This window comes from Sinohyriopsis cumingii, chromosome 1 (genome assembly GCF_028554795.1).
Source record: "Sinohyriopsis cumingii isolate HCF-2022 chromosome 1, ASM2855479v2, whole genome shotgun sequence".
NCBI classification, from domain to species: domain Eukaryota; kingdom Metazoa; phylum Mollusca; class Bivalvia; order Unionida; family Unionidae; genus Sinohyriopsis; species Sinohyriopsis cumingii.
The window spans coordinates 5,308,144-5,329,484 of record NC_142961.1 but is presented as its reverse complement, the minus strand read 5'-3'; the positions used below and the strand labels follow the sequence as shown (position 1 = coordinate 5,329,484).

The window sequence follows — 21,341 nt, the reverse complement described above, 5'->3', positions numbered from 1 at the left end:
TAAGTCTGTTTTCTCGTCTTGGACGATTAACACTAATACATATTCGAAGGCCACCGGTAACAAGGAATCAACACAAAGTGATTGGACTGATGTGTTTCACTTGTTTCACCGCTACCTCAACAACTCAATTCAGAGACTTAGTTTTGTTTGAAGTTCAATGTATACTTTAACTGATATAAAATGTAAACAGCCATATATAAATTCTCCCTATCCTTTTTCTGTCCTTTCCTTGTCTCCCTCTATTTCCTGTAGCGATTTTCCTCGCTCTTTCACATTTCAAGTTAATATCAGGTCGATCGAGTGTAAAAAAAACAAAAAAAAACAAACATATATTACAAGTAACCATAAAAATGTATAAACACTTGCGAATTTGGCTATCTCTCTATTGTTGCATATCCCATTTATGATACCTTTGTAACCTTATACTTTTTTTTCTCTCAAGAGGTACCGTATTTTATTAATTATATACAAGGGAATATTGTGTCATTATGGAAAATACCCAGCCCTCTTATCTTTTATTAAAATAGAAACAGTAAAAATGCAATGTTAATAATAAAAGTATCTATAGGTTACTGCATTTATATGGGAAAATACTAACGAGTTTTTTTTTTCTTCTTCGGATTAATACTGCACGACCTTTGGGAGTAAAGTATTCATCCGAGCAAACGTGTTCATATTTTTCCATACATATAATATACTCTTTTTTAATTCTGCCTACGGCTTGATTATAAAATAAATGTATAAAAATGCACTACAAGAAACAAAGTAATTGAATTTATGCTATATTCATAAATAAATAAACAGCCGTAGATTCATCAGTACACAATTATGAGGCACCGTATGTCGTATGTCGACAAATTCAGTGTCACGTGTTGGATTAAATTGCACGTCCTTAAAGTTCCATTTTCTAGATCGAGATGTTAGATTTTAGATGTTGAATTATATAGTGGTGGTTTAATGTTCTATTTCCTATGTCGGCTTTTACAGTGTATATTTTGAATTACACACCGGTGGTTGAAATTTCAATATCATATGTTGAGAATCCCTTTATATTCATATTGTGAATGAATGCACATTTCAACAACTTTTCCATTTAGCCTGGAGTGGATGGATTTTGTTTTTATGTTGATCCAACTCAATTCTGCTATTCCGATTATGATCTGGATTACTGGGACCATTCAGTGCAGAAAGGAGAATGGATTTCAGCTGGACATTTACAAGAAATTCCAGTGCACTTTCGCGGAGTGTCAGGTGCTGCAGGATATCGCATTAGTAAATTCAAGATACATAAATGTAAGTATATTTATTACCATTCTTTACCAGCTAAAGAAGACATATTTATGCCCTGTTAATTGAATCTCGCTGTTGGTGTCCCCCGGCTATGACCTGTACCATACAGTGTGCATTCTATCGCTAGTCTAACGTTGTATCAAATTAGTTACACGGGGAAAATTTCAAAGCAGCTCTTGTACGACATTCCTTATTTAGCCAGAGGAAATGTTACTTTTTTGTCGTCCTGGATTATTGGCTTAGAGGTTCCTAATTTCCTACCAACACCTTCAGCTGCATATTTGTCTCGAATCTAGTAGTTTGATAGAATTGTAAAATGGTACATTTCTGATAGATGAGGGTTGCCCATGGCCTCATTATGATTTCCTGTGCTATATTTATAGACCCTAGAGAGTACTCGTCATAGTCTGAACCATTCTATTTGCGAAAATATTCGAAATTAGCGTTTTAATAAGAACGGTATTTTCGATTACTGCGTCTCTCATGTTTGTTGTTGACCTTGCGAATATCACGTTTATTCCTGTGCTTGTTTGAAATTTTCGTTTCTGACTCAGTGAACTCGTCTACATCGTTAACGTTATCATCTATCCTTTGAAATGGACGAAACAGATTGTTCAGTTCTTTCACAAACAAATCTATTCAACCAAAAACATAAAGTGTCTACTACATGAGTGTACATGCGTTGTTTACAAAGTTTCTAAAGCACTGTACTACTTTTAGGCAAACGTGTACTAAGTTATGTGAAAGGATATTTGTATCTTATGAAACAACAACATTCAGTTGCTTCTCTCTCCCTGTACAAATACGCTGTGAAGGAGATGTTTCGTGTTTTTACCAGATATTTGGATATTCCTCTTATACATTTTGGTATGGGTGGGGCTGTTTCCGCACCGAACCTTGTCTTTATTATCATCTTTACACCTTACTCCGTCAGCTTCCCGCTCTTTTCTACTTTTCGCCTTGCCACATAAGGAATACGTTGTCCAACAATAATGAGTCAAAATATAAATAAGATAGGAACTTGAATGTTAAAGGAGACGACTAAAAACAAGCGTAATATGTTCTAATGGATTAGTGCGAAAACTATTTGATTTTTTGTCACAACCGGACTCTATAATATAGTCTCGAGTTTCTAAAAAAATGAATGGGGCTATGAAGCATTTTGCAGTGATAATTATATAAATAGTCTCTGGGTGGCGATTATCTTTGATTCTGAATTTCAGTTGAAGCAAAGTAATTTTTGTGACGTTTTAGTAGAAGAATTATCATAATGCTTAGAAACATGGGCGCCCACAGGATTTTTTTCGAGGGGTGGGGGTGGGGTCAATCAGTCACGGCTGGAGAGTTAGTTTCGTGTTTTCGCTCGTAAACGCGGACAATTTTATTTGCGGTATGATTTCCAGGGGGTCACGTGACCCAATTGACCTATGCTGCGGGCGCCCATGCTTGGAAATTAAATATCAGTTTAACAAACGTTTATGGGCCATATTTTGCTGCTCCTGGTTTTATGCAAAAGTTGGAAGAAAACAAAGAAGAATACAGTGCAGAAATATTCATTAATGGTGGAGCGTTTAACACAGTAATCTATCTTAATGTGGATAAAAAGCGGGGTGGGGTAACATTAACACAAAAAGTAAAGCCCAGATCTATTTTAAGAAGCCTAAATATACACAAAAACAGTCGTATCGACATATCATATGACGGAATCTACATGAGAAGTAAAACCAGTTGATATGGCACTCCAGCAACGTTTCATGACGTCTTTTTAGTCTCCGACAGGTTTATAACAGTATATGTGAAAGCAACATTATAACATAGCTTTATTCGGACCGGAAACTAGCTCAAAACAGAACACCAGGAATCTAAGACAAAGAGATGGACTCAAGGGCTCAAAAGGTAGACTGGAAGGCAAATGGGTACTCAAAGATGGACAACATGTGAGCCAAAAGAAAATGTTTCAAAGTCCTGATTTGAGATAAACTGTTTGAAATAAAATGCTTCAAAGTCCTGATTTGAGATAAACTGTTTGGTCCTAAGCAGATACAACTGGTCGGAATTTGTCATAATGTTATGAGATGATACATATCAGGAATTTGTCATAATGTTATGTGATGATACATATCAGGAATTTGTCATAATGTTATGTGATGATACATATCAGGAATTTGTCATAATGTTATGTGATGATACATATCAGGAATTTGTCATAATGTTATGTGATGATACATATCAGGAATTTGTCATAATGTTATGAGATGATACATATCAGGAATTTGTCATAATGTTATGTGATTATACGTATCTGGAATTTGTCATAATGTTATGAGACGATACATATCAGGAATTTGTCATAATGTTATGTGATGATACATGTCAGGAGTTTGTCATATTGTTATGAGATGATACATATCAGGAATTTGTCATAATGTTATGTGATTATACATATCAGGAATTTGGTCATAATGTTATGAGATGATACATATCAGGAATTTGTCATAATGTTATGAGATTATACATATCAGGAATTTGTCATAATGTTATGAGATTATACATATCAGGAATTTGTCATAATGTTATGTGATGACACATATCAGGAATTTGTCATAATGTTATGTGATGATACAGATCAAGTACACAATGAATTTGGAAAGTAAATAACTAATTTACTTAAAAAGAACATATTTTGTTACCTTAAAAATATCTTGTGCCCAGAATTTGAAGGATTCTTTCTGTCCGCATAGCTCGTCCCCTTCGCCTATCTTCAGTATTCTCTCTGCACCCAGAGCATGGAGTATGGTGTCTAAGTAGTGAGCAAAACCACAGAAGCTGTTAGAGTAGGCTCTCGAGCCCAGCCCGAACACCGAATATCTAGAATGTAAGAGTCTCTTCATTATGACATCTTTAATGAAATGCTGCTATTTATTTGTATATATGTTCGTGAGCACTCATCGAAACTTATATAATTAAACAATAGCAAGTTCCTTTAGCATGCTACCATAGAAGATGTTCTCCTGTCAGCTCATATAACCCGTTCGATGTATATAAGTGTCTCAAGCGAGAATCATGTATGATGTATTGCAGAATAACATTTTTCAGCAAATTGTCCTGAATATTATCTGTCATTTCTGAGGAAAAAGGCATATGTAAACACTTTGACAGGTAATTTTTATAAGATACGTAGATTCCGAACCATGTCGGGGATGATACCCACTTCAGAATGCACCGGTTAACTTTGCTTTAATTGTTTACGATATTAGAATGTTCTTGGCTTGTAAAATTCGGTGATTAAGATGCTTGTCGGGAAAAGGACACTGTCTTACTTCTCTCATAAAATAAATCTCTTTGTTTGCGACTGGAGAAGGTAACACGATATTATAATTTATTAGCGACTGCAGCCCTGTAATTAATGAGGCTGGATACATATATTTAACCTCATTTTTGTAATCAATGAGGCTGGATACAGAAATTTAACCTCAACCCTGTAATTAATGAGGCTGGATACAGAAATTTAACCTCAACTCTGTAATTAATGAGGCTGGATACAGAAATTTAACCTCAACTCTGTAATTAATGAGGCTGGATACATAAATTTAACCTCAACTCTGTAATTAATGAGGCTGGATACAGAAATTTAACCTCAACTCTGTAATTAATGAGGCTGGATACAGAAATTTAGCCCCAGCAAAGGTCTTGCCATTATCAACTGCAAAGTCAAATTAGTTTAAGAATGAGCAAGAATTAACGAAGTTATTATTCAGAAAGAAAATTCAGACGGACGGATGCAAGGAAGGACTAACAAGCCCAATTTAACTCAACAGTGTAGTCTGAGAGACTATTGAAATCACACAACACTCAAACCCTTGGCACGCAAAGCACACACATGGGGATAACAAAATCTTCTCTCCTTGATGGTGGGGATTATTGAGATGCATTAACATGGCAATAAATTTGGTTACTTCCATCCATCAAAGTTCACCCTTCATGCAAATAAAATAGAGACCTATGGATACATAGATATATACGATTTATAAAAACTGATAGAAGTGCAAAATATAGTAAACATGGACATAATCTTTATTTATTAAACCAATAAATAAACACAGCGATAACAATACTACTTCAAAGATTTTTCGAATGGAAATTAAATTATGCTGATTTTTAAAAAAAATTTTTTATCAGATGTCAAAGCATAGTTTATGACAATGTATTCTCCACACTGTAGTTTTCGAAGTACCGTAGTGGATCTATGATGTCATTGATGTGAAAAGAACGATATGATTGCAACTTATTTGCCAACATTGGCCCTGTTGGCAAACAATACAATATTTTATACCTGACATTTCCTAGAGACCCTACATCGAACGTCAAATTATCATCTCTTTTCTTCACCTCTTTGTTGCTGAGGTCCAAGGAAAATTCCTCCTCTTGTTGGAAAGACGTTCTTGCGCGAAGGTAGCGCATGTCACTGCAATCACAAAAGTTCCCATAACATTGGCTGAGTAGAAACAACTGGAGTTTCACTTAAGACATTTGCCAGCATACAGTAGTTTCCCATAAAATGTTCACACTTCTAAAGATCCTAAAATTCTACAACTGTGTAATGTCTGTATTATACCTCATTCGCAGGTAATTACACACACACACACACACACACACACACACACACACACACACACACACACGCACGCACTCTCTCTCTCTCTCTCTCTCTCTCACACACACACACATACACACACACTTAATTTTAGATACACATAAACATGTCTTAATCAAAGTCCCTTAGATAACCGTAATTTTACAATTCCAAGAGATGACTAAAGTAAATGTTGTACATGTATCTTTGTGTATGAAGGATGGTATACATTTACTTAACTTACACCATTTAATACATGTGAAATAGACCAAACAGGAAGAATTAAAAAATGTTAGACAAAAGTCACTGAATTTAAATCAGCCTTTTGTGCTTTATCAGCCTTGATAATGAAACTTTCAATAGTACAACCTATTACATTCTTTCCGGTGACCTTGTTTGACTTTCTTAAATTTTAAGGAATTTTGTAATCCAAATATGTCACCTGATGCAGTTAACGGTTAGATTGATGAAGATGTATGTAATACATGTTATGTTCGATTCTGTTTCATAGCAGTAAGTAAAGCTGGCAGCAGAACGTGCAAAACATTCCTTATGTTGAGGATTCTACGTTATGTTATGTTGGATTCGCTGTGTAAGAATAGGCAAATATATATTTATAGAAACAGAATCGTTCAGTTTAAATGTTACTTGCTAACTGTCTTTTATAAATTTTATATATTGTCGTCAAAGTCATAGCAATCAAATGCTTAACTTTGCCCATGTTAGTTCAATGTTTTGGGGTACTTCCTGACCGTCCAAACGAAATCATACAGCATATTCAAACAATGTTTTTAAAACTTCCCTTGGAGCGGGAAAAGTGACAAAATCAAAAGGAATATTCTAGTCAATGGCTATCATGATGGTGGGCGAAAGATGCCACATATTCATGCTTACTGTCATGCACTTCAGGTCACGTGGATAAAACAAAATGAATTGATCCACTCAGTCAGTCGCCAAGGCAACTTATTATAGATATTCTTCAAGAGTCTGGAGGCACAACACTTCACATAGTTTCACATAAGTTTAACAGGTTCTGGAAAAATGTGATATTAACAAGCTCAAATTTGGATGACTATTTCACCGCAACCCTTGGTCATCAATGCCACTCTGGTATAATAACTGTATCAAAATAAATTATAAACCAGTTTTTCTGATTAACTGGTCTGAAAATTTGCATTCATTATTAATGACATAATTAATGAAGATGGCGTGTTCCTTACTTATAAGGAGTTCATTTAAAATTGTTATATCAATCTTACTTTTTGTAGAACTCTGTCGAGTTCGTGATGCAATATCAGTGCCTTAGAAAATACTATTAAAACTATTATGAAATTAGAATCACCACAATACAACAACATAATTAATCTCAGAAATCATGACAAAATAGTATTATCATTTTATATATTAAATATCAGGATTTACAGTTTAAATGGAAAATAAAATGAAACTCTATTTTAAATAAGAACTACTCGCACGAAGATTAGGAATCAATATTTTCCTTTCCTTCTACAGGACTTAGAGTTTTCTATTCATGGTTTTCCACAGAAGTCTCTCTATTAAATCGTAAATTGTTAAAAATGAAAATAGCTAAATTCTCATCATGTACGTTTTGCAATGAAGCTTAAGAGACTCTGATAGATTTATTTTTGGGATGTCATTTTGTGAAAACAGTATTGATAAATGTTATGTCAGTTCGAAAGACAAGTGCAATAATGACTTACATTTAACAGACCATACAATTTGGAAGTGGAAATGCACAGGAAATGAAGATCATTAATGTATGCATACTATGATAACAAGTTGTAAATTAAACATTGCATTCCATGTTTTGTGGCTTGTATAGAACAAATAAAACATTATAAACATCTTGTATTATATTCTATATATTTATGCTCATCGGCAAGGGCAGAGAGAAATGGTGGGAAAAGATTGAAGAAACACTGACAGCTAATCATTAATTAGGTATAACAATTAATTATGCATATTCAGGTATTTGTGTGTGTAATGTGTGATGTATATATATGCTTATTAATATATATCTATATCTATATATATATATATATATATATATATATATATATATATATAACTTAACCAAACTGTATGTATGTATATATATATATATATATATATATATATATATATATATATATATATATATATATATATATATATATATATATATATATATATATATATATATATATATATGTATGTATGTATGTATGTATATATGCATGCATGCGTGTGTGTATGTATGTATGTATGTATGGGCCGCTGCGGTGGCCTAGTGGTTACAGCGTCCGCCTCGGAAGAGGAAGGTCGTGGGTTCGAACCCCGGCCGAGTCATACCAAAGACTTACAAGAATGGTACTAACAGCTGCCTCGCTAAGCGCTCAGCATTATGAGGTTAGTGTTAAGACCGGCCGGCCTGGTGTCAGGATAATGTGACTAGGTGGGACATCCTGCTACGTGTCTGCGGCATGATGCCCCAGTGCTAGCCATCACTTTAAACTGCCATACTACAGACATCGTAGCGATATGACTGAAAAATTGATAAAGCCAAGTAAAAATCCTAATCACACACACACACACACACACACGTATGTATGTGTGTGTGTGTGTGTGTGTTATTTTATTTTTACAGTTAGTCGGTAAAATGCTCCCATGAGTTATTGTTTCTTATTCAAATGAAATAAACTCAAATTTCGCGAATGTCTATAAAATGGAAAACAGTAGTCATTTTACAGTGGAACAAATCCGGCCCTGCATTTGGAGCAGGTGGACGGTCAATGAATAACTAAGAGACTTCGAGAACAAAAGTTGGTTGGTTGATTGGTTGGCTCATTTAACGGCACATTTAACACGTTGTTGACTATATTAGTATTATGTAGAGAAAATGGAATCTAAATGTGTTTTTTTCCAATGACACATCGAGGCAGCCTTCTCTATGCTGAGCGTTTGATGGTATCGAGCCCGCGAACGTTTTATTTGGAGTCTTTTAACTTTAGGTGATATCTACTATTAAAAACGCATAGCATGCATCAAGACTTACCATGATCAGCAAGTACAGATGATATCTGGCAAGAAACGCACGCAGTTCATTCATCTAATTATTATATTCATTCTAATGAACAACAGATAGTTAACCTATATATAGGTAACCTATCAGTAAATGCAATGTTCATTTGACTCGACAATTGGAAGGATTTACCCAGGGGGGCCCGCAGAATTAATGGTGGGGTACAAACATGTTTTGGTCAGCTATTAAGTTATACAGCAGTAGGTCAAAACATTTTTAGCAGTGAGATGGGGGGGGGGGGGAGAAGGAGTAGGTCCCCCTTCCCCCATGTACTGGCGCTCCTGATTTTGCGATTGAATAAACGTAGTTATTTCGACCGTTATCTGTGTATGTTAATACGTACCTTCCATGTAGACTAATCTAACACAGAAGTTGTATATGGTCCTCAACTGAATATACATACGTAATAGTACCAACAGAGATGCATTCATTTGTCAAGTTTCGTGACGAACGTACGCAGGAAAAAAAAAATTCAAACACAAATATTCAACAAAGTCGAATAGCTATGAAATATAGGTTCTGTATGTATATGTTTGTGATAAGGACGCAGTACTTAGCAAGCTAGATATCGTCGACGAGGTTTGTGATTTTAGGAATAATAATTAGCATTTAGCATGCTAAACGCTTGTGTGTTCATGAGCTAAACAATAAAGCTACCCAGTAAAAGACAAAATATAGGTCACTATGAGCATCCTTTGTTGTAGGCGTGTGGTACAAATAAAGAGGAATATTATCATTGATTCTATTATTAAAGCATTAAAACTTCCCGCTAAATAGAACATCGCCAAAACAAAATTTTATCCAAGTTGTCGATGAATAAAAGAAGATCCACAATAAACTGCTTCCGAAATGCAAAACGGTATAGATCAAGATGCATCCCTCAATATGTATTATGATTCTTGATGTGATAGCTTGTTTACAGCATTACAAACACCTATGTTATCAAACCCTCGGGGCAGGAAACATAAATAGGTCGGTAAAATATTAAACGTAATCAGAGACATTATATTTTGTATGGGTATGGTAATAATACAGATGTATATAATAGCCTAAATTAGAAAATTACAGTGAAATAAAAACACACAATGAACATAATTCAGTGATGAGCAATATATGGGTTACAGTGACCACCCTCCTATGATTCCAGGTATAACTGTCTCTGTACAGGATAAAAAAAGATGCGGTCATCAGCTATACCAATATAAAATGTAGATCAAAGTGACTTTCCTTTGGCGTATGGATATGGAAATAAAGAGAAGCATCCACACGTTTAGTTCGGTCAATATATAGTGAACAGTGATGGTGATATAATTTTCAAGCACAACATTGAATCCATGTCAATGAAGCATGAACTATGGGTTCACACTGACTACTTTTGTGATTATATTGAGATATTCTTCCAAGATCCATCCTTCACCAATCTTCATGTTTCCAATTATTACCGTATGCTAGCAAGGTGCGAAAAGTCTCTATGGTCATGAGATAAAGGCAAGAACTTCAATAAAACCATGCAAAATTTAGGTCACAAAAAACTACGTTTTGGGTAGTGTGGGGTACTAATAGAGATACATATAGCTATATAGTTTACTGATAGCAGCATGACTACAACTTGAGAAATAAACTTAAAACACAATATTTAAACAAATTTGGTATATATAAAAAATATATGGGTTACAGTGATCTACAATTGGTGATGGTGTGCTTTGATAACCAGAAGTATAACCTCATCAAGTTTCAGGAATCCGTGCGTAATGGTATTAAAACAGTATACAAAACAACTGAGCAAAATCTTAGCCTAAAACATACAAGTAATGTACCGAATTAGCCACGTAATGCCCCATCCCAGGATTCACGTTTTATGAAATCTGCTCCAAATTGTTGTCTAAGACCTAAATGTGTGTTTTCATAAGTGCCACAGCCAATGCCGGTGGTAAGTTCAATCGTTGCCTCTACAACTGGGTATAATTCCTAGATGCAGATTAGATATAGTTCGCCTTTAACATGACACTATGCCTGATTATAATACAAGAGCATATTAAATTTCATCAAGACACCTAAGACAGTTATGGTGATATGATTTGAAAAACTTCTTTAATTCAAGAGGCTATTACTCTGAAAGTACTAGCATAGCAAGGCAGAATCACTAACTGGAGAAAAATATGATGGACGGGCCAACACAGTTGGAAACAAAATTTGGTAAGTATTAATCTGACAAATTTGATTTTGAAATGGGACAGAAAGGTTTGTCATGGTACATATGCACACCTTGTTTCGTGAAACTATCTCAGAGCTGTTCAGGAGAAGGTTTGATGCAAGCATGGATATAATTTGCAATAAAAATGTTGATAACGCATAAAATTTCTCTTTGATAGACTTTGTTCTTCACTGGACATATTGTCTAATTATTATACCTAAACATTCAAACTTTCACAAAGATATCTCATCATGTTCGGAAATGTTAAGTAAGCAAATGTGTGACGGACGGAAGGACGGACGGAGAAGCTGAACAAAACAACCCTTCTTTTGTGTATTAAAAATCCAAGCTTGCTTATACGTACCCGTGTCTGCTGTCTGCATATTTCATTTCAAACAAATCCTTAGCAAATACCTGATAAACAAAATAATATAAACATGAGACAAAATAATAATACTAAAGACGGTTTGGTAACATTTTGTTTACAATAGTATTGACTCATTGCCATGAATAATCTTGTCGTCGATAAGATGGTTATTGGTCTTGACGGGACTATATCCATTGATATTGCATAGTTAAAATAATGAAGAATAAAATATAATAACTTCAACAAATAGAACAAAAGCTTGTACTTATAAACATTAATGCCCATTTGAAAGAAATAGCACAGCCAGTAAGGTGCTTTTCAGTTAGACATGCATCAGTTTATATGATATATTCCAATCAACAGGCAGAGCTGATTTCCAGGATCCGCCAATGCAGGTATTTTTTAACATCAGTTTACACTTACATCTAACGAAGAGAAACAAAGGCAATAATTGCTGACAACGGTTCTGACACGGCCACACATGGGACGTCAAAGAGTAATCTGTTGAGGACATAATTTTGAATTTCGTTCTTCGCACGTAACTTTCAGATATTGTAATTTTTCCTTTAACAAACACATTGCAATTACTCGATACTGACAGGTTTACTCGTACGAAAAATGAGTGTCTATCAATACAAACCTTTCCATTTTGAGGTGGATCTCCATTTCCAAATGTGCTGGTCACGATCAGTAAAAGAGCTTCGTGTTCAAGATCAGCGATGTCATAGTCCCCCATTGATAGTACCTGCAGACAGAACTATATCACATAAGGCTAAATTGCCATACAACAATGGATTAAGACCATCATATTGCTTCGTTTCTCTGTTTGAAAAGTTGATAATGAGGAAATATTGTTAAGTTAGAGAAACACTCTATAAATTCTATAGTATCTTGATGCAATCTCGTGAAGGACTATAGTCATGAACGAGTTTAAAACGCGACATTTCACTAACTCCTTTAATGATTATTTTGTTGCCTATCTTATGTCACGTACACCCAGTGTGGTCCTGACGAAAACCAATCAGTTTACTCTACGAAAAAATTGTTTACATCTCAAACACGAAGTCCTATCATGACCTCGACAACAACCAATGATTTTAAAATAAAGATAGAACATATTTACCTGGTTGCTACTAATTTTGAATCCAGGTCAGGATCTAGGTCAACACCTGGTGTTTACCAAAACAGTCAAGGTCAAACTATTTTCTAGAACAAATATCATCTCCAGTAAACACAGTTACAAACAAAGAGTTACATTGAAGCAAATATATGTTAAATCAGATATAATAAAATCAAATATACATAACACTTCCCCCATAAAGAAAAAGAAAGATTTATTACGAGAAAGCGTTCTTTTAAAACAGACTAATTATACACGAGGTTAAAAATAACTCATATAAATTACACACAGTGTACATGAAATAATACATTTTTGTACAAGGGAAAGTGCGTCTGCTATTAAATTATCATTTCCCTTGATCTACCTGATGTCAAGATTATATTCCTGTAAAAACAAACTCCACCTTGTAGTCTTTGATTTTTATTTTTCATCTTGCCGATGACAGTAAGGAGGTTGTGGTCCCTAGATACAATAATCGAAGAAGGAGCTGAACTAATGTAAACTTCAAAATGTTGTAATGTCAATATCAAAGCAAAGCATTCCTTCTCGATTGTTGAATAATTTCTTTGGTACTTAGTTAATTTCTTAGAAAAATAGTACATTGGATGATCAATATCATTTTCATCTTCTTGAATCAAAACTGCTCCAACCCCAACATCACTTACATCAACAGACAGTTTAAATGATTGGCTGAAATTTGGAGCTGTAAGAACTGGCGCTTTTTTAAGCATGGCTTTCAATTTGTCAAAAGCCTTCTGACATTTTTCAGTCCAAAGGATCTTGTTTTTCTTACTGAATAAATTTGTCAGGGGTTCAGCAATTATGGAAAAATTGGAACAAAATTTTCGATAGTATCCGGCTATTTGGAGTCACGAATGGCAAAATTTCCTTTGCTCTTTCCGTTAGTGGAATTTGCCTAAATCCTTTCAGAAGGTTAAATTTGGTGACATACTCGGCATTCCCGATCTTATCAATACAGTCATCGATTCTTGGTAATGGGAAGGAATCTGCTTTTGTCACACTATTCACCTTTCCATAATCAGTACACATGCGGAATTTTTTATATGGTTTCGGAACAAGTATGCATGGTGAACTTCAGTCACTTTTACTGGGCTCCATAAAATCATTCTCCAGCAAGTATTGATTTTTGTTTTTAAGTATTCATGTTTGAGAGGATTCGACCTGTACAGGTATTGTTTCACAAGTTTGGAAGCTAGAATTTCAACTCATGGAAAAATTGTTTTCTTGTAGTAACATCTGGAAATAAGTGCTTATATTCAAATAATAACTATTTAAGTTTATTTCTTTCTTGCTCTTGCAAATGTGAACGTTTCTGGTCCAGATCATTCATAAGGTCTGAATTCCGAAGATTTGTCACTCCAATATCATTAGAATCCGATGACATTCCTTCACATAAACCTTCAGAGAGTGGGACAGGTACAACTAAATTAATTGCATGTTTAACCTGGCTATCTCTGTCAATATACTGGTACTCCTTTAATTTATTTAGGTCACAGGAGCACTAATATTATTATTTAACTCATTCATTTTATTCTTACATTTGTAAGGGCCGTAAGATCTAATCTGAAGAAAAAATTTAAGAATGAGCAAGAGAGACATAACTCCATTATTACCAAACTGAAAAGTTCATTCCATTGTAGTTCTGTCAAATAGTAATTTCACTTTTGACTTGAATCGCTGAATGCCAAATTTAAGCATTATAGGCTGGAATGTTCCAGACCTAACATTTGACCCTTGAAACAATTGGATAGATTTGGGAGGGCCAAATTGAGTAAAATACTTTATCAAAGTTTTAATATTCCTTAAAGGAATTGCCTCTGGACACCTTGTTGACGCACACATAATGGTCAGCATGTATTGGTTATCTGACCTGGTCTTAGGTAAGGGACCAACACAATCTACCATCTACCATAATTCTACTAAATGGTTCGTCAAAGGCAGGAATAGGTTGTAGATGTGCCATGGGAAGTTTCTGATTTGCTTTTCCTATCGTTTGACAGGTATGACGTGATCTACAATATTTACCAGCACCACTTTTGATTTTTGGTTAAAATCTTGTGATAAGTTGTATTGATCCCTAAATGACCAGCCAATGGAGTTTCATGGGCCAGACTAAGTACAATTTGATATTTAACGAACCATTCGTATAACAGGTACCTCGGGAGGTCTTCATTTTCTCATGCAAATTCCATTTTTAATGAAATAACAGACATGAACTTTAGTAGCTTAAGTTTCAATAATGGGCTTTTGAAACAAACAGATCTCAGGATTTCTTTCCTGTTCGACGATAAGCGATTGTCATTATCACCCCGGTTCGAATAAAGACAATGAGTAGTTATAAGAGGATCACTGTGATCCATACCTTATGATTGATCCGAACAAGGAGTGAAAGTGACCTCATCAAAAGCCTGACCAACAAAGGTGTCAGCTAACGGAATACTTTCCTTATCTACATCATTCTCAAGATCTTTCTTAGCCACAACTCTAGTAACTGCACAAGCTGGAAATACTCAGGGAATTCTTTATCAATTGGATCAACTTTCTGATCCAAGCAAGGCTTATCAGTTACAAGTGGATTAACTCCAAACTTGTCTCAAGCTAGGTCGTTGCCTAGTTATAAATGAATGCCCTCAACGGGTAAAACAGAGACTGTTCCGACTGCCATGGGTCCTGAGACTAAGCCTGATGACAAAGTTATACAATGGAGAGAACATTAACAAAGCCATACTCTACTCCCTGAATAAGAACACTGTTATTAGAAGAAGACTTCTCAGAAAAAGGCAAAGTACCAGACAATAAAAGACCGAGAAGCTCCTGTGTCCCTTAAATATTTAATAGGGATATGATTGACCAAATTACCCAAGGGTGATATAGAACCCTTCGATACGAACGATTTATAATTCTCCATAATAAAATCAGACTGGGGTTTATTAAACCCAACAAATGTATTGGTTTCAATACACGACCGTGACCTTGACCTCTTAGAAATAAGAGCATTTGGAATAGATCTGTCTTGATTCTGATGCCTCTTTTTTAATTTGTAGCAATCAGAAATAACGTGTCCTTTTTGCAATAGGTACATATAGGAAGAGACAATGATCTTGAATCAAGCTTCTCTGAAGTTTGATTTTTAGAAGTAGTGCCAGTTAGAGATTTAGAAGGGCTTGTATTAGGCTGAAATACTGTTCTGCCAGAAGATTGTTGAGTAGAAGTCTTGTTTACAAAAGAAACTAATGAGTTAAAGAATACTCATCAGCAGCACAAGCAGCGATTTCCAAGGTTTCAATTTGATGCTCAGGATAAGACTTAATGTCAATATGGACACAGTTTTTGAAATCTTCAATTAATTCAATTTGTTTGACACTTTCATATTCTCGTTCAACATTCTTGGCTAAGCACAATCTATCAAGCAACTGCTCTATTTCTCTAGCAAATTCGACATGAGTTTGTCCAGCTTCTTTTCTATAGTTTCTGAATATTTGCCGATAAGCTTCAGGGACTAACGCACAACCCCTTAGAATACATTCTTTAACCACATGACAGTTACCACTTTGGTGAACTGACAGTGAATTATAAATATCACTAGCCTTACCAGAGAGTACACGTTGTAATAACTGAGTCCAATTTTCCCTTGGCCACTTCAAATTTTCAGCACCTTTTTCAAAACGAGTAAAGTATTTGTCTATTTCTTTCTTCTCTGAAATGGGGCACTAATCTAATATTCTTTGCAAGGTCAAAACTTAAATTTTGGATTTGAAGTATGAATGTGATTTTCACTTGCCAGTTAAATTTCTTTCATTTTACATTGGTATTCCCTCTCTTTCTCTCTTCCATATATATATTTATTTTTCTTGTAAATGCATTTGATTTTTTTCGTCTTATAATTGCACTTGTCTTTCTTTCTCTATTGCTTCGGCTTGTAAATGCATTTGTCCTTTTTGTAACTGAACTTGTCTTTCTTTCTCTTTTTCTTTCGCTTGTAAACGCATTTGTTTTTCTTTCTCTCTTTCATGTATCTCTCTCTCTCCTCTATCTCATATTTTAATTGCATTTGTTTTTCTCTTTCTTCTTTCTGAAGTTCTAGCTTCCTCAACTCCAATTCCAATTTGTATTTTAATTATAATTCCTTCATTTTTATGTCAGAGTTTGATTCAGACCTACTGATCGAAGCCAAAGCACTTTTATCCAAAACATTCTTTTCTACCAAATACTGAACCAAAATATTATGTATTTCCTATTTCGTTAAGGAAGCGTTTATCTCAGAAAGATCGTATCTTCTGGCAAGTCGAATCAATTCATCTTTTTGAAAAATCTATCTGTTCCTGGGTAGGATCTGAAAGAACGATTTCCACTTTTGATAACATTTTAGGAAAAGCTTACCGATTTCACTAAAAATTAAAAAATTATGGGGAATTAAAATTTCAAAAAACAAAGTTTTCTGAAATATTCTATCAAAAATTCTAAATTATCCTTAGGACGAGCTCCCCAATTCTTATGTCACATGTTTAGGCTTGAATAAACAGTAACACAGGAAAGAATGAAAAGAACAAGCTTTGAAAAAATATAATTTAAGTTTGCTGGAAAAATTCTTAAAAATGACAAATATGAACTTACAGTTTTAAGAATCATATCCAAAAATAAGCCAAAAATAATCCACAAATAAAGTTTTTAAAATGCTAAAAACAAATGTTCTAATGCTTTCAAGTTCGAGTCCCCGCGAAGAATCCAAGATGGAAAACGATGACGTATGATGTAATCTGTAGTGTTGAAGTCTATAGTTCCTTGTAGAAACAAGAATTATCACTCCGGTTTTGGAAATCTGAATAAATTGTGATAAAAACTGTCCTTGTTCATCAATTTCATATGAGCACACATATTTTCCAGGAAAAAAGGAATTAATCGTTTTGAATCCAAGTAATTTGATGTGTGATGTGATGTGATGTGATTATGGATTTTTAACGTAGCTTTAACAATTTTTCAGTCATATCGCTACGATGTCTGCAGTGTGGCAGTTAATGTGATGTCTAGCACTGGGGCATCATGCCGCAGACATGTAGCATGATGTCCCACCCAGTCACATTATCCTGACACCAGGCCGACCAGTCCTAATACTAACCTCTTAATACTGAGCGCCAACCGAGGCAGCTGTAAGTACCATTTTTATAAGTCTTTGGTGTGACTCGGCCGAGGATAGAACCCACGACCTCCCGCATCCGAGGCAGACGGTTCTAACCATTAGGCCAACGGAGCGGTCCAAGTAATTTGAAATAACTCCAATTCGAGTAATTGGAAATAGCTCCAAACAGCACAACATACAACCTCTAGTGTAAGTAAAAAACCAGCTTCTACTGAGAATAATTCTCCAAAAACAAAGGTTATATCGTCTTCCAAAACGCAAAAGGGGGTCACGCGATCATGTTCCAGAACCCCGTAGAAATTAGGTACTTGTTCAAGAACACGTACACCCAGTGTGGCCCTGATGAAAACCAATCATTTTACTCTAAGAAATAAAAAAGAAAACAATGTTTACATCTTAAAAACATGGTCCTAACATGACCTTGACAACAACAATTAATTTTTAAATAAAGTCAGGATCTAGGTCAACACCTGGTGATTATTAATGCGGTCAAGATCAAATTATTTTCTGGAAAAAGGACCATCTCGAGTGAATAAATTTACATTACCATAGCACGTAGTACAATTTTTTAAAGCTGACAAACAAGCAATTAAATTAAAATAAATATGTGTTAAACCAGATATTATTAAATCAAATATACATAACACCTATCACTATAACTTATTGTCGCCTATCACTATAACCCATTGTCGCCTATCACTGTAACCCATTGTCGCCTATCACTATAACCCATTGTTGCCTATCACTATAATCCATTGTTGCCTATCAATATAACCCATTGTAGCCTATCACTATGATCCACTGTTGCCTATCACTATAATCCACTGTTGCCTATCACTATAACCAGTTGATGCCTATCACTATAATCCATTGTTGCCTATCACTATAACCCATTGTTGCCTATCACTATGATCCATTGTTGCCTATCACTATAATCCATTGTTGCCTATCACTATAACCAGTTGATGCCTATCACTATAATCCATTGTTGCCTATCACTATAACCCATTGTTGCCTATCACTATGATCCATTGTTGCCTATCACTATAATCCATTGTTGCCTATCACTATAACCAGTTGATGCCTATCACTATAATCCATTGTTGCCTATCACTATAACCCATTGTTGCCTATCACTATAATCCATTGTTGCCTATCACTATGACCCATTGTTGCTTATCACTATAACCCACTGTTGCCGGGGCCCCGAGTGGCCGAGTGGTCTAAAGCGCTCTTCGTTACGGATCACTGCCATCTCACCTCTGTCTGCGGCGGTTCGAGTCTAAGATTCAGCCAATGTGGGCATGTGAGAAAGCCTGCCAGTAGCTTCTCGTGGGTCGGTGGTTCTTTCCGGGGTTTTCCGGGTTCTTCCTCCACCATTAATACTGGCCGCCATGTATAGCCTATCGTGCTGAAAAATGGCGTTAAACCCCACAACAACAACAACAACAACCACTGTTGCCTATCACTATAATCCAGTGATGTCTATCACTATAACCCATTGTTGCCTATCACTATAATCCATTTTTGCTCCAACACATGTCAAGACCTAATAATTCCTGCATTGTTACGACTCTATGGTTTAAGCTAATAGAAAAGAGTGAAAACCAACAAATTGTGTAAATTCAATAAATAATTAAGTTCTCTAAAATACAAAGAGAACAGTTTTAAAGAACTTACAGAATATTAAGTAAATCACAGATAGTCCTAAAAGTTCTATTACAAGTCAAAATACATAGAGTTCCAATGGAATGTAAGTGGTATTCCAAATAAGTTCCAATGTTGAATGTGCTGATGTGCCTATAGTTTCGAATGTGCTATTGTGACAATGGCCTGGGATGTTGCTAGGTGTTAGCAGTCTTTTGATTCATCACAATAATATAAGCCAAACTAGCTTTGACCGAATTCACTATAATTCGAAATTAATGATTTAGTCCAAAAAGTATTATTGAGCACTTTGTAATTACAGTGAACATTTAAAATCAATAAATCTACGCGAATTAACAGCTGAACACTACAATAAGTCTATTTCCACTTTGCATGTTAAGGTAGGAATCAGTAATGTTTAAAGTAAACATCATTGCTATAAAAGCTAAGACATAATAACATAGCCGGGATGTAGGTCAGTCTCCTCTCTAAAATATTCAAAGTTGTCAACAAGGTTATGAATTTCCAAATGGAAAACTGATTTCTTAGACGCAGATTTAAAAAAACATGTTTACCTACAACAATAATGATCTTAATATTTAACTTATAATCATAGAGAAACATTAGATATGCATTAGGTTGTTTATAAAATAAATGTCACTGGTCAGTAGACCAATAACCTGATTTTGGACAAAGATCAATTATAAATTAAACATATACATAACATAATAATTGAGAAATTCCATCAAACATTGTCATAACTATAATGTTATGTTTATCGAATGTCTCGCGGTAAGAAGAATACTTTGATTAAGGCCGATGTTCATTCAATTTGTATTTGGAGACGAACAGGTTGTTTTCAGCTTAAACATTAGTTTAACATTTGTTAACGGAAATATCACCGTTGTGAACATGCATGTTAGTCATCTAATCAGAAGGCTGAGATTTCAACTCCTTGAGGGTTTTCTAAAAGACAGTTCAAAATAACAAGCAACCTTCAGCAAGTGAGAAATTCGTATTTATTTAAACGGGTAAATAATATTACGAGTGATGAAGACTAGGTTCATATTCTTTTTTCCACGTGAACTGAAGAGACTTTGTGTTGATCACGGATCTGAGTATGTGTCGTTTATCTCTATTATGAACTTACAGAGATGTTTGCAATATAAACTTAAAGGAAAGTTTGCAATATGAACGTACAGGAATGTTTGCAATATGAATTTAAAGGGATGTCTGCGATACGAACTTACAGGGATGTCTGTAATATGAACTTAAAGAGATGTTTGCATTATGAACTTACAGTGATGTCTGCAATATAAATTATAGGGATGTTTGCAATATGAACTTACAGGGATGTTTGCAATATGAACTTAAAGTGATGTTTGCAATATAAACTTACAGGGATGTTTGCAATATGAACTTACAGGTATGTTTGCAATATCAACTTATATGGACGCTTGCAATATGCACTTACAGTGATGTTTGCAATATGAACTTACAGGGCTGTTTGCAATATGAACTGATAAGGATGTTTGCAATATGAACTTAAGAGATGCTTGCAATCAGAACATGCATGCATCAGCATTTACAGGGATGTTTGCAATATGAAGTTACAGAGATGTTTGCAGTAAGAACATACATGGATGTTTTCAATATGAACTTAGAGGGATTTCTGCCATAGGAATTTACAGCGATGTTTGCGATAAGAACTTAGAGCGATGTCTGCAATATGAACTTACACGGATGTTTGCAATATAAACTTACCGGGATGTTTGCAATATGAATTTACAGGGATGTTTGCAATATAAACTTACAGCAATGTCGCCAATATGAACTTACAGGGATGTTTG

At 34.9% G+C, this 21,341-nt stretch overlaps 1 pseudogene; it reads right to left on the bottom strand.

The window, feature by feature from the left end:
* The window catches only part of LOC149806347 (nitric oxide synthase, salivary gland-like), an 83,534-nt pseudogene that overhangs the window by 19,767 nt on the left and 42,426 nt on the right, over nucleotides 1-21,341 (bottom strand).